The sequence below is a fragment of the Equus caballus genome, chromosome 6, assembly GCF_041296265.1.
Source record: "Equus caballus isolate H_3958 breed thoroughbred chromosome 6, TB-T2T, whole genome shotgun sequence".
Lineage (NCBI taxonomy): Eukaryota > Metazoa > Chordata > Mammalia > Perissodactyla > Equidae > Equus > Equus caballus.
Genome location: NC_091689.1, coordinates 6,224,090 through 6,239,330, shown reverse-complemented (window position 1 = coordinate 6,239,330; position 15,241 = coordinate 6,224,090). Strand labels below are relative to the sequence as shown.

At 39.6% G+C, this 15,241-nt stretch overlaps 1 protein-coding gene across 6 annotated transcripts in view; it reads right to left on the bottom strand.

Annotated features, from left to right (window-relative positions):
* XRCC5 (X-ray repair cross complementing 5) overlaps nt 1-15,241 on the bottom strand; it is a 92,663-nt gene that overhangs the window by 15,946 nt on the left and 61,476 nt on the right. The window lies entirely within an intron of this gene.

Sequence of the window (15,241 nt, the reverse complement as noted above, 5' to 3'; positions counted from 1 at the left end):
CCACCTCAGCATGGCCTGATGAGGAGTGCCATGTCTGCACCCAGGATCTGAACAGGCAAAACCCTGGGCCGTCAAAGCAGAGCGTGTGAACTTAAACCACTCGGCCACGGGGCCAGCCCCAATAAATAAAATTTAACTTTTAAAGTGTTTAGAATTATAGCTAAATGTTCCTTTCGGAATTTCAAACACTAAGCTGTTTTTGTTTGTAAAAATTGTTGCTGTTGCGTTTGACTTTCCACCCAGAATTTAAGGGCCATTTGCGTTATTCAAACTGCCCTTCCTGATACAGTCATAGAGAACAGACCCTCTTGACCCCCCTCTAATTCCACTCAGGGTAACTGTCAAACAGTGCTAGACAGGGAAAAGCAATGAGCCAGGGATATGCCATCTTCTACCAGTCCCAGGTCAAATTAGCAAAGACCAACACTCACCTTAATTTAATAACATCCCTTTAGAATGAGAAATCCTTGCTACACATCTTCTGCCCTTAGCTGAACCTGAATATTCCCTATGTCACTCAGCACTCTCCAAGCAATGAATACTTAATAAACAATAACTGTCCGCAAGCAATGTCATAAACGCTACAGAAAGAGGAAAAATATTAATAATGTTACTGTTTTCAAGGAGGGTTGTGACTTGAGGCTGCCTCACAAACAAGCAATTCTTCAGTATGACAAAAGGCAGAGGAAAATAGAAACATGCAGGCATCAGGGAACTTAGGCTGCTGAGCACATCAAAACTGACCCTTACAATCTATGCAGAAGAAAAACCAAGGAGATGTGCACATTCACGGCCAAAAGGCTCCCTCTTACTTGTCCTCTGAAACCACTCGCTATCTGGCTATTCAGCAATTTATGCTGAATGGTCAAGATATTCTAAGACTGCATGTCCGTCACAATCATGGCCTCATCTGAGCATTCTAATAGTTATGAATGTGTGTGTACACAATACTAATGAAAATCACTTTCAAGGCTCGCCCTCAAAGGCCACTAACTGAATCAGTGACCTGAGCATCGCTCAATGCCTTATGAAAGACATGAAACTCGGTGCCATCAACTTATTTCCCAAGGATTCTGCAGCATGTAGAAAGGATTAAAAAACTGGATGAAGTATTTTCTAATATGATAATTTTGCAGCAAGAGAAAAATATCCCTAGTAACCACTTCATCTCTTCTACCAACTAGGAGATTAGGATCTCCATTATTATAAAGTACTTAACAAACCCAAGGGATTAAAGAAAGACAAGCTTGCAATTTCAGAAATCTTTACCAATGTATCCTGCATCAGGAATTAATACCCCACAGCCATTCAAAAGAGAGAAAGAATGTTCAGATGGGTCTTTTTAAACAAGGTAAATAATACCACCCTGATTAGTAGGCAGAGCAGAAAACCAACAAGCTCAAAGCAACAGAAACTATCTCCTTTCTTCAGCCTGGAAGGTGAAGTAACAGGCATGCTTGATATTTCCTATACCACTTATATCAGCCTACTTTCTCAGATAGTTTGATAGAAAGCTCATTCAGAGTTACATATCTGGGCACAAATAAGAGCTTTTATAGGCCAATGGTAATCCCAGAGACTCCAAGTTTCTCATTTCCTTTGAAGTAAGAATGGGGAATCTTAGCAAACTATAACATAAATGTTTCTCTTTGCTTGATTTAGTGATTTTCATTAATTTATCCTAGTATATATTTATTGTGTCACTGCTACATAAAAGACACTATGCTATGTCCTAAGGGAGATACAATTAAGGTGAAGATAAGATCCTTGCAACTGAGGAGCTTACAGTCTCATAGGGGATATAACACACACACAAAAGTAAGAACAGGAGGTAAATGTGAAGAGGCCCATGAGTATTATGGAAATATGTCAACCGATCTCAATTTTTAAAAATCTTTGGTGATTATAAGAAAGCTTTATGAATTAACATGGCTTTTTGGCTGGGCAATGAAAAACAGAATTTGCCATCATACAGCAGAAACAGAATGAGCAAAAATATGAAGAACTGAAGTGGGAAAGCACAGGGCGTGTCTGAAGAAAAGCCAGTAGCCCAGTATGTGGAGCCCCTGGACAGGAGTAGGGGAAGAAAAAGGAGCAGGAATTAGTCAGGAAAAGGCTGGAGGGAAGGGGGTTCCAAGAAGAAAGAACAGTATGTGTGAGGGTCCTGAGGCAGCATGGAGCTTGGCTCCTTAGCAAGTGTAGGAAAAAAGGGTTCAAGACCAAGCCTTCAAGGAGCTGCAACACTTAGAGGCTGGGCAGAGAGAGGCAGGGGAGCAGACAAAGGAGGCGAAGGAGGAATGGTCAGGGAGACAGGAGAAAACCAGGAGGACATGGGAGCACGGATACCAGGAGAGGAGATTACGTGAAGCGGAGAGCTGTCTGCTCTGTCACAGAGCATTACATAAGTCATATCACCTACCATTATTACATAAAGACTGCAGGGAAGAGTATGAAGAACACAAGAGATGAAGGACTGAAACTTAGGGAGTCCTTGGACCCGGGAGGCCATGTGGCAACTGAACAGGTACTGAAATGCTTTGCAAAAAACACAGCTTCCTGACACATTTTTATCTTAAAATAAGATGGAACATACACACACACACAGTTGCCATCTTACAGAGAAAAATATTCAAAAGAGAATAAAATAAAGCAAATGCAAAAGCCAACAATCGATTTGCAGTAATGACGTGGGAAAGAAGGGATACAAAGAAAAGGAAGCGGGCGCCTCAGCACCCAGTTTCTATTTAAGATCGAAGTCCTTACGTATCTGTTGGCCTATCGGGATTTAGTTTTCTTATGTACATGTTAGACTGTTCTGTCCTTTCCTCCAGAAGGTTCAGGAACACAGGTAGATAAACATATCCAAACCGCCAATAAACCCAATGAATACAAAGAACCAGAATTTGCCCTTTTAGGAATAATCAGTTACATGGCCTGTGCATCTGGCCCATGATTCTGAATTCTGTCCCTCTGTCTAGACTATTTTGTGGTTCACTGACTGTAATGAACTATTTAACACCAGCAAATAGCTGTGATGGATTATGCTTTAACATACCGAATATGAGAATGGGATGTGCACAAGGGATTTCTCTTCCAAAGTTTGGTGGCATTTCACATTTCCCTGCCATTTTTAATAAAAGTAAAATGCAGAAATGGCTGACAAAAATAATATTCTACTTTGGCTGGATTACACTTTTGACTCCCACTTCCTCCTTGCTCCCCATAAAGGAAATGCTCATCATCAGGGTGCTTTCCTCTGCTTCTACATCAATTACAGAGCTAAGGAATGGCCTGTCAGTCCTCAAACTCAGTAAATCACAGCCCCAATTATAACTCACCAAAATGCTTTTCAGAATTATTCAGAGGCTCAATAATATTCATTAGAAGCTAATATAAAAAATGGCCACTGGAAGGGCCATCCATCTTGGGATAGTAAGTCAAGCAAGGGTCATCACTTATCTCAAGGAGTCTATTCTGGATTTCAGAAACGTCTGCTCTGGATTTTGAGGTTTTAAATATGGGCATTATATACCAACCTAGCATCTTACCTGAGTACAGATTGCTGATACACAGAGTCTCGATATAATAATACTTCAGTATTATACCAAAAATGCAATCCAGATTCTGAAGTGTTATGCAAGAGGAAAATGGGAGAGTTTTCTTGGTTAATCTGAAACATTCGCTTTTCCTTTCCAGAGAAAACATTCGACAGCATCCACAGTCTAGAGAATGAATCACCTCCCTTCTTGCTGCACAGACACAGCAGCCAAAACCCCCAAGGCCACACGCCTGTCAGCCCAACTTCACACTTACTTACTACTCCCCCTGTCCTCTGCAAAGATGTTTCCAACAAAGTGAAAGGAAGTCATTTATTGCAGGTTTTTTCCCTCCATCACACAGAGCCAAAAAAGCAGTAGGTTCACTCATCTGTCACATAGTATGTAGAAAGGATTGGAAAGCCATCTCAAACGATTTTGCTGAACCCAGGCATCATTCAAGATGTTTCCCAATTGAAGTCTTCTCACTAACTCAGTGCCTCGTGTGAATTTTACCTCATGAAGAGGTGCACATTTTGCAGATGTTAGCAGTTAAATTATTTCTAAAATGTTAGGAACAGATTTACATAGCCAACGACAATGGCATCTTTATAAAACAAAATAAAAAAGTGACAATAAAAATCAAGCACTTAAATAAGTATATGGTCAAGTCAGTCATTAAGAAATAAAAAGGAATACTATCTATCAGCAAACAAAACTCTAAGCAAGTAGTCCAGTTTGCCACCAATTAAATCCACATGTAAATTATGATCACCGTTTTAAACTAGAAACTTCCAAGAAACATTTGCCTGATAAGAAATCAAGTCTGTGGTTTAACACAGACAACTGAAACAGAAACGGATCACAAACAGGCTTCCTTATGTCTCTTTACTCTAAGACATAAATCAGCCATTGTGGGTAGAGGCTATGTGTATATCAGTCAGGGTCCAACCAGAAGAACAGAAATCTCTCTGAATATTTAACACAGGAAATTTAATGCAGGCAATTGTTACACAGGTGGTGAAGAGCTGTAAAGCCAACTGAGAACAGTGCTGTCACCCAGAGATCAGCAACAGCGAGTAGCTCTTAGCATCCCTTGGCAGTACAAGGAAAGGAAAAGAAAAAAGAAAGGCATAACCAGAGCTCAGAGGGCTGTGATGAGAGCGGCAGCCCTGGAGGACCAGAGATACTGCCCAACACAGAAATGGAGAAAGAGAAATACCCCGGCTTCTGCCTCCCTCCTTATTTCCCACCAGGGTCTCTCATTGGCTGAACCCAGCAGGAAGTCAGGAGATGTGAAAGCCTGGGAAATGCAACTGCAGAGACCAGCTCTGCCTCCCTCCTCCCTGCAGATCCAGCGCACACAGGGGAAGGGCGAGGAGTGGACCAGGGGCCATGGGCACAGTGTGTTATGATGAACCTACAGAGGTGGATGCCCCATCTTATGCACGGGAGGGATACTTCCAAGAGACAGAAATGAACAAGGTATTCTTTAATTTAAATAATAAGGAACGAGCAAATGCATAGGTTTTCTTCTTTTCTTCTTTGTAGTGAGGTAGGATACAATAAAATTCAATTCAAAGTCACTGAAAAGGTTCACAAGTATATTTAAAGCTTTTCCTAGCCATTTAAATTTTTTAAAAGTTGTAATTCTATAAAAACAGAATTATGTAAAAAACATAATTTTCACTTCTACTTGAAACATCTTCAGAGTTACACACATTTCCCCTTCCTCAGGTTTAACACAGTGAAGCTCTGCACACAGTGCCACACAACTGTGTGGACCGTGATGACAAAGCAGAGGAACCAGACGTGAATGAACCCTTCTCACAGTGCTCACGTCCTTTCAGATGTCAAATACACTTCTGAAAAGTTAAACGCAAAAAGAAGGTATCCTAAATATTTTTCCTCTAAATGACAAAAATACGTTGATTTATTTCTTAAAAATCCTTTCTGATTCCACTTTCAAAAGAGTTTGGATCTAAGATCCCAGGAAGAACCTGGCCTGAATGTCTGTGCTCCTTGGTCTGGTATTCCTGTTTTAAGTTTTGCAGTCTTTAGCGAAATATTCTTGTCGGGGAAAAAGGAAATCACTGGGTGGCAACAAAAGAAACCGAGAACTTGGAAAAAAGTATAAGGTTTATTAACCTGAAAATGACATGAAATGTTGTCTTGCTTTTCAGCAGCTGGCCTGTGAAGCAGACACAGTTCTGTTCTGTGCTTGCCTCCTCCCTGTCCTGCCCCCTTTCAAAAACTGTTCCGAGAGACCCTCTGCCCCAGACTTCCTCATCTAGCAGAGAGAAGCTACCTGCCTCCCTTTCAAGAACAGAGAAAGTCAATAGATAAGACACAGAGGAGAACACCAGCGCCATAACATGATGCGTGAGCAGCAGCACAGGAAATTGAACTAAGGTACATAAAGTGCTGACCACCTCCACAGACACTGCCCGGGCTGTTTATTATTATTTTTCTTACCAATAACTAAAAAAGTCAATTAAAACCTTACTGTTAAAGCTCCACAAGTTTAGTCACAGCCCATTTTTTCATGCTTAACGATTTTCTCATTAAATGTAGTAATTTCCTACAAATTGCACTAATAAAAGTAAGTCCTGCTGGGTGTTTTCCCCCCTTTTTAAATGCTGCCTTTTCATTGATGTGTTAAATTAAAACCCCAGGCACAAGGAGCAGAGCAAATGCAAAGTCTTTATTGGCAGAATCCATTCCTGCAGACTATAAGATCTCTCTCATTTTATTTTTGTTTTTATTTGAGCTAACTGTGTTAGTCCTACTTTGTAGCCACAGGAAGAATGACACGGAAGGTCTCTTGGTCTTAGCTCACTCTAGAGAAAAGGTGATAGCATTAGCTAATGAGAATCTAGAAAAATGGCATCCAGTTAGCCCAATGGTTGCAAACTCAATTTATGTAAGAGAACATTATGACACGTCTTTTTCATTCTGGATGAATAATATTTCTCATCTTAAATAACGTGGATGTAAGACCAGATCTGTTCCCCAGTCAGCTGGAAAATTTTAAGCGTCCTGTTCAATGGGTGGGTTCCGTGGCATTCTATGGTCTTTTAACTTTTTATCAAAACATCCAATTTAACCCACTAAACATGTCTCACAAAATCTGGAGATTATCACTTAATATTTACAGGGCATACAGCAATTAACTAAAGACCAAAGAACATCCACTCAGAGTAATTTCTTCAATTCCAGGAAGGAGTGCACTTAAAGTGCAAAACTGAGACATGATGCTAACATAAGAAAGAAAACTAAAGAAAGACTTTCTCATCAAATGAGAAAGTGATTTCTTTGGCTCGCTTATGTTATATGTCATACGCTTGGCAGTATGTGTTGGGGTGGGGGTAGGGAGAGAGCAGAAAAAGAGGGTCTCCACAATTTTCAAAAGACCTAGAATTCTAAAACTTGGCACAGCTTACTAAAATAAAAATGATATAGAAGAATTAAGAACCTTACCATCTAGACTTGATCCCATTCCAGATAGGCAGCAGGAGGGAGGCAGAAGGCAAGATGACAGTGTTTGGTACTGTAGCAATTTTACAGTATCTGTCTAGCTTCATACCTGGGCGGAAGTCATCAAAGGAATGCAAGAAGTGAGCAGAAGGAACCAAGTAGCCATAGTAACAGTGCAGCCAAGAGGAAACACTCTGGAACAGGAGACCGATCTGGCAATGGGATCCAATTAAAAGTTGGTAATTGAATGGAACTGAAATTCACGTATCAGTTGAATAGATACAGTGAGTGGTGAGGCAGAGTCCTCAGCCAGGAGAGAAGCAGGCGGTCACTGGCTAACGTGCTTTCGTAGATGATGGAGGAGGGGAGGCAGCACACAGCATTTTACAATGTCTCAAGAATTTGAGCCATTCTTAAAAGGAAATACGAAGTACCAGATATTTCTAAACAACTGTATTCCATGTAATGAATCTTTCTAAAAATTGATAAATAATGATGCCGCCTTGTGTTTATACGGTATGTTTCCTTAAGGACCCCTCAGATCTTTCTTTTTTTCCCATTTCATTTTTTCTTCCTCTATCTTTTTCTGATTTTGTGAAGAAAGTTGTATAACATTCTAGGGCTCAAAGTACAGAGATATTATTTTTCTCTACTTATTCTTTGATGGGGCTAAGATTTATGAATTGATCCAGTGAACCTGAGAATTAATTCTGTTGTAATTCAAAAATTCAAATTGTTATTATTCCCAAGCGCTACTTTGTAAAAGTCAACAATGGAAACAAAAAAATTGCTATTACCCAGCAGTATTCAGAGAACAAAAACAGATGGAGATTACGTGTCCCACTGATGGCAGACTAGCAGCAGCATCTCTGGTGATAAATCGTACTACAACAAAACCACTACTGGGCATTGGTATCCTAGGATATACTAGCTCTTAAATCACAAGCATCTCTCTAGAGTAGGACTGGGGGGTGAGAAAAAAGAATGGACATGCTTTGTGGAAGGGATATCATGAGCAAACACAGAGGCAGGAAAGCCAACGTCACAAGGTTATCAGCAGGAATACAGTTTGTTTGAGTACAGGGTTCACAGAAGGGACCTGTAGAAGATGGGTCAGAATGGTACGGTGGGACCAGATTGTAGAAAGCCTTGAATGGGGACTAATTTCAAGGACAAGGGAGTGATTAAGAAGGGCTGACCCATAATCAGATCTGCTAACTCTGTACCAACATACGTGATGAGTTAAACAAGGAGAACTCTGAGCACAATTAAGATAGGATGCTATGCCTGTCCAATGGTGAAGTAATAAAAGCCTGAGTTAGGATAGTGGTAGTATGGAAAGGAAGAAACAAACAGATCTAGAAAATGATCAGAAATTAGAAGAGAATTAGAAATGGGTACAAAGTGGGCAGAAATGCTCATCAACAGTAAACTTCAGAGGCAAAACAGCAGCGACAAAAATCCCTTATTTCTGACGGAAGTCCCATTCGCACCCCAGCAGAAGCACGCCCCATCACTTGGGCTGCTGCCTTACCCAGGATCCCTTTCTTTGGGCCTTCTCCTATCCAGCCTTTCACGGCTCTGGTTATGCCAACCTCCTCCATGAACTCTTCCTCACAGTGGCCACCCACTTGTCTCTATAGCTACATGCTGCCTTCATGAACTATCTGTGCATCTACCTAGGTTATCCTGTGCTCTAGATCCCACAACTCTCCCTTACTCAAGGATCTCGTCTAGTCTCCTGCCTTTATAGACTGTCTCTATGGTGACTTCTCCCAGATTTGTATTTATAACCCAGACCTTTTTCCTGAAGTCCAGACCTGTTTAGCCAACTCAATATATCTTCCCCTTCTCAGCGAACAGCAATTCCTTCCAGTTACTCAGGCCAAAAATCTTGGGAGTCATCCTTGACTTGTTTCTTTCTCTCACATCTTACATTCAAACCATCAGCAAAACCTGCCAATTCTACTTTCAAAACATATCAAAAATATGACCGCTTCTCACTACCTCCACCACTACCTCTCTCACTTGGATTACTACAATAGCCTTCTAACTCTAACTCATCTGCCTACTTCAACCTTACCCAATATCAGCCAGAGTACCTTTTAAAACAGAAGTTGATCAGATCATCACCTAATTAGAACGCTTCAGTGGTTTCCCATTTCACTCAGCATAAAAGCAAAAAGGTCTAGGAGGCCCTACGTGACATGTGCCCCAGCTACCTCTCTGATCTCCTTTCCTACTTCTTTCCTCCAGCCACACTGGCCTCTCTGATGCTCCTGGATGAAGCCAAATACACTTCTGCTTCAGATGAACACGCTGCTCCCTCTGTCTGCAAAGCTGTCCCCAGAGATACCCACCAGGCTCTCTCCTCCACTTTCCTCAATTCTCTGTTCAGATGACACCCCAAAAGTGAGCCTTCTTTGATCTTCTACATAAAATCACAAGCCCATCTCCCCAGAGCATGCACTATCCCACTAGCTCGTTTTAATATTTTCTGTAGTGCTGTCTTGAGGTGAACAGTGTTTCACCAAAATTCACGTCCTTCCCAGAACCTCAGAATGTGACCTAATTTGGAAACAGGCTCTTGCAGATGTAATCAAGTTAAGATGAGGTCATCAGGGTGGGTCCTAAACCAACATGACTGGTGTCGTTACAAGAGGTAACTCTGGACACAGACGCACAGAGAGAACTCCATGTGAAGATCGTGGCAGAGATTAAAGTGATCCATCTGCAAGCCGAGGAACACCAGGGACAGCCAGCTCTCACCAAAAGCTGGGAGAGCGGCATGGACTAGGTTCTCCCTCAGAGGAACGCATCGTTCCGACACCTTCACTTTGGACTGCTAGCCTCTAGAACTGTGATAAAATAAACTTCTGTTGTTTTAAGCCAGCCGGTGTGTGGTACTTTGTTACAGCAGCCCCAGGAAACTAAAACAAGTGCTTATCACCATTTGACATATATATGCTTATTTGTTTACTCTCTCACACAGGAGGATGCTGGCCGTTTGCTGAATGGACGGACAAATGATCTAGGCTCACTGGTTCACTGCTCTGAAAGCCTATGCAATGAAGATGTCATTTTGTGGTCCTTCACTTCATACCCATACACTGCATATTCAGTATTGGTTATCTCTAAGGGGAACGGAAATTCTAGAACTTTTTAATCACCACTCCTCACCTTAATTTTTACAGAGATAGAAATGGTTAAAATAAAGCTCTACAGAAGGGGGAAATACATAGACAAAGAGTAACGGGCTCTGTAAGAGACGTGTGCAGGTCCATGTGGAGAGACGTCATTTCCAACACTATCACGACTACGCGCCCGCAGGCACCTTTGTTGTTGTTGCTGACTAAGTATGACTTAGCCCCATCCCATTTTCTTTTAGTTCTTTTTTCTCCTCTTAGATCAAGTTGCTTGATCCCACTGGGAAAAGGGGGAGTTCTCCCAAAATGTACTGCCTATTGGCTATAACTCCAATTTACCATGCCTTAAAACCATTAACCATCTTGACTACAACCTAGAAGATTAACAGAAATTAACAGGGTTATTCCTATGAAGAGAAAGGGAGAAAGCAAGATAGATAGAGAATGCGTATGGAGAGGGTTCGGAAGAGAGGTGGCCAACGAAGGAGGAGACTTCTCCTTTTTTATTTCACATACTACCAGATTATCATTTAATTTTTTCCAATGAGCATGTACTTATTTTTTAATGAGGAGAAGCCTAAGGAGCAATTAAACATGTAAGAGGCTACCATATAAGTAGACAATAAACAACTGTTTCTATTTCTAACGAGTCCTAAATGGAAAGATTTTTTTTTATGGGTTGGATTTACTGATAGTAAAACTCAGAATATTTCTATGCCATTGACCCTGTTTTATTCTTTCTGCATCTCTACTTCTTTCTGTTTATTACTCATATACTTAAAAGGCAGGATTAAAAAGGACCTTAGAAATTATTTAATCTCACCTACTGTCCTCAGGAAAGTCTACTAATGTGAACCAGATTTGCTGCAGGCAAGTCTCATCTTTGGTTTGTAGATTCAACCCTCCCTATAACTCCATATATTTAAAATTCCAATGTATAAGTCTTGCTGACTTCATCATAGTCTATCTAAGAGTAGGTAGAAATGGGGACAAGTATGGGATAATTCAACCTTAGTTATTCCATATATTTTCTTCTCAACCTTAGTTATTCCATATATTTTCTTCTCAATGTATGAGACAAATAGCGACTCAAACAAAACAAACTCGTGCTTGAGAAAAATGGCACCAAAGAAAAAACAAATGAAAGGAGGGAAGAGTGAATCTATAAATGTTCCAAATCTATAAACATTGACCTAAGACTTGATATACTAAAATTCCTATTGTCATTGACATGTAAATTGGCTTTCAACTCTCACAACTAACTTGTGCTCTAACAAGTTCCTGAAATCTGACAATTTTTCCTGTACTGAGTAAGCTTTCATTTCTTTTCATTTCATACTAATGTAAATGAATTCCTCCCACAAGCAGAGGATTCTGAATCACAAACATAATCCTGTGATACATGCATCTAAGTTTTTTTTTTTTAAAACTTCAATACTTGAAGACCTTTATTTAAAATACACTCCATTGCCTGAATGGACAATGTTTTCTTTATTGGTACTCTGTAGAAATTCACTTGGCTCTCTAGTTTTTGCTTAGCTAGGTGAGGCAAAAATAATAAAGGTCTCACTAGCCCACAGGGTCTCAAGGTGAAAAACTTTCAAGACTCAGCACACTATGGAGAACATCTGGATAGAAAATCAACAAAGATACAGATCTGAACAGACTATCATCCAAATGACATGACATTTACAGAACCCTCAACCTAACAACAGCAGAATACACCTTCTTTTAAAGGGCATATGGAACATTTGTGAGAACAGACTATATGCTAAGCCATAAAACAAGTCTCAATAAACTTAAAAGGGTTAAAGCCATTCAAAATATGTTCTTCAATTACAAAAGAATTAAATTAAAAATCAACAACAGGGGGCCAGCCCAGTGATAAAGTAGTTAAGATACTGTGCTCCAATTTGGCAGCCCAGGGTTTGCAGGTTTGGATCCCAGGCACAGACCCACACACCATTTGTCAAGCCATGCTTTGGCAGCCTCCCACATACAAAATTGGCACAGATGTTAGGTCAGGGCCAATCTTCTTCACACACACACACAAAAATCAACAACCCAAAGAAATTTGGGAAATCTCCAATATTTGGAAATTAAACAAGACACTTCTAAATAATCCAAAGATCAAAGAAGTAAACACAAAAGAAATTAGAAACTATTTGAACTGGACAAATACGAAAACACAATGTATCACAATTTACGGTGCGCAATTAAAGAACTGGCAAAGTGTACAGCTTTAAATGCCTACATTAGGAAAGAAATGAGGTTTCAAATCAATAACCTAAGCTTCTACCTTAAGAAAAAGAGGAGGAAATTAAATTCAAAGCAAGCAAAAGGAAGGCATAATAAAGATCACAGCAGAAATCAATGAAATGAAAAAAAAAAAAAAAGAAAGATAACGGAGAGGGGCCAGCTCCGGGGCCGAGCGGTTAAGTTCGCGCGCTCCACTGCAGCAGGCCAGGGTTCGGATCCTGGACACGGACATGGCACCACTCGTCAGGCCACGCTGAGGTGGCGTCCCACATCCCACAACTAGAAGGACCTGCAACTAAGATATACAGCTATGTACAGCGCGGGGAGGGGGGGGCGGCGTTTAGGGAGATAAAGCAGGAAAAAAAAAAAAAGAAGATTGGCAACGGTTGTTAGCTCAGGTGCCGATCTTTAAAAAAAAAAAAAGGAATACAGGTTCAAGTTTAAAAAAACAAAGATAACGGAGAAAATCAATAAAATTACAAGTTAGGATCTTCTATAATAGATAAACAAAAATCCTGGGGGCAGATCAGTGGTGTAGCAGTTGAGTTCGCCATTTCGGATCCCAGGCGTAGACCTAGACACCACTTATCAAACCATGCTGTGGCAGGCATCCCACATGTAAAGTAGAGGAAGATGGGCATAGATGTTAGCTTAGTGCCAATCTTCCTCGGCAAAAAGAAGAGGACTGGCAGTAGATGTTAGCTCAGGGCTAATATTCCTCAAAAAAAAAAAAAAAAAGATGAAATCCATAAACCTTTACTTCTATTGACCAAGAAAAAGAGAAGATACAAATTATCAAAATCAGGAATAAAAAAGGGGACATCATTATCAACGCACAGAACTTAAAAATATCATAAGGGAAAAACATGATCAATGTTATGCCAACAACATAGATAACTTAGATGAAATGCATAAATCCTTATACAGACACAAATTACTACAACTGACTCAAGAAGAAATAGAAAATCTGACATCTGAAAATCTATAAGTGAAATAACTGAATTAGTATTAAAAAGCTTCCCATAAAGAACACAAGCCCAGAAGGCTTCACTGGTGAACTCTACCACATATTTAAAGAAGAAATAACACGAATCCTGAAGAGGAGGAAAGAATACTTCCCAGCTCATTCTATGCAGCCTGTATTTCCCCAATATCAAAGCCAGACAAAGACATCGGAAGAAAAAACTACAGAAAAGTATACCTCATCAACACATATACAAAAATTCTAACAAAATATTAGCAAAACGAATTCAGGAACACACAAAAAGGATTATATACAAGATTTACTAGAATTTATCCCTGCAAGGCAAGGCTGGTTTAACAACCAAAAATCAAAGACTATAATATAGCCTATTAATAGAAGAATAAAACCCACATGATCATCTCAATAGATGTAGAAAATGCACCTGACAAAACTCAACACCCATTCAGAACAGACACTCTCAACCAACTAGGAACAGAGGAAAGCTTCAAGCTGATAAAGGGAATCTGAGAAAAACTTAGAACTTACATCATACTAATGGTGAAAGACTGCAAGCTTTCTCCCTACGATCAGGAACAGGAATATTCACTCTCATCAATTCTGTTCACCATTGTTCTGGATGTTACAGTCAGTACAATCAGAGAAAAGAAATTAAAGGCATATAAGTTAGAAGGGAAGAGGTAAAGCCGCTTTACTTGCAGATAACGTGATCCTGTACGTAGAAAATCCTAAGGAGTATAAAAACAACTAGAACTAATAAGCAAGTTCAACAAGGTTGCAGGATACAAGATCAACACACAAAAATCAATATTTACACATGCCGGCAACAAACAATCCAAAAATTAACCTAAAAAATTCCATTCACAATAGCAATAAAAAGAATACTTGGCAAAAATTTAACAAAAGAAGTGCAGGACTTGTACACTAAAAACTACAAAACATTACGCAGAGAAGGTAAATAAGATCTAAAAAATTAGAAAAATATTTCATGCTGATGGATTCGAAAATTCAATATTTTTAAGATGGACATTCTCCCTTAATTATTCTATATACTCAATGCAGTCTCTATCAAAGTCCAAGTGGGCTTTTTTGTGTAAATTGAAAAGCTGATCCTAAAATTTATACAGAAATGCAAAGGACCTAAATGAGCCAATACAATCTGAGAAAAGAACCGAATTGGAAGACATACTACGGTATTTCAAAGCTTACTATAAAGCGAAAGAATCAAAACAATGTATTAGTGAAGGACAGACAGAGATCAACGTAACAGAATTGAAGAATACAGAAATAAGCTCTTACATTTATGGTCAAGTGATTTTCAACAAGGTGCCGAGGCAGCTCGATGGGAAAAGGACAGTCTTTTCAACCAACGCTGCTGGGACAAGTGGTTACCCCCATGAAAAATACGGAATCTAGACCTCTCTCTCACACCCATTTACAACAGTCATCTCAAAATGGGTTATAAACCTAAACTTTCAGGAGAAAACCATTCTGACTTGGGCTAGGCAAAGATTTCTTATAATGACAACAAGACAACAGGCCATAAAAGAAAAAAATGATAAACTCAGACGATTAAAATTAAGAATGTTACACTTCAATAGACGTCATTAAAAAGACAAACCACAGACTGTAGAAAATATTTGCAAATTATGTATCTGATAAAGGACTTGTATCCAGAATATATACAAAACTTTCTATCTCAATAAGACAACCCAGTTAAAAAATGGGCAAAAGATCTCAATAGACATTTCACCAAAGAAGATATATGAATGGCTAATAAGCACATGAAAAAACTGTCAGCATCGTTAGTCTTTAAGAAACTGCAAATTAAAACCACAATC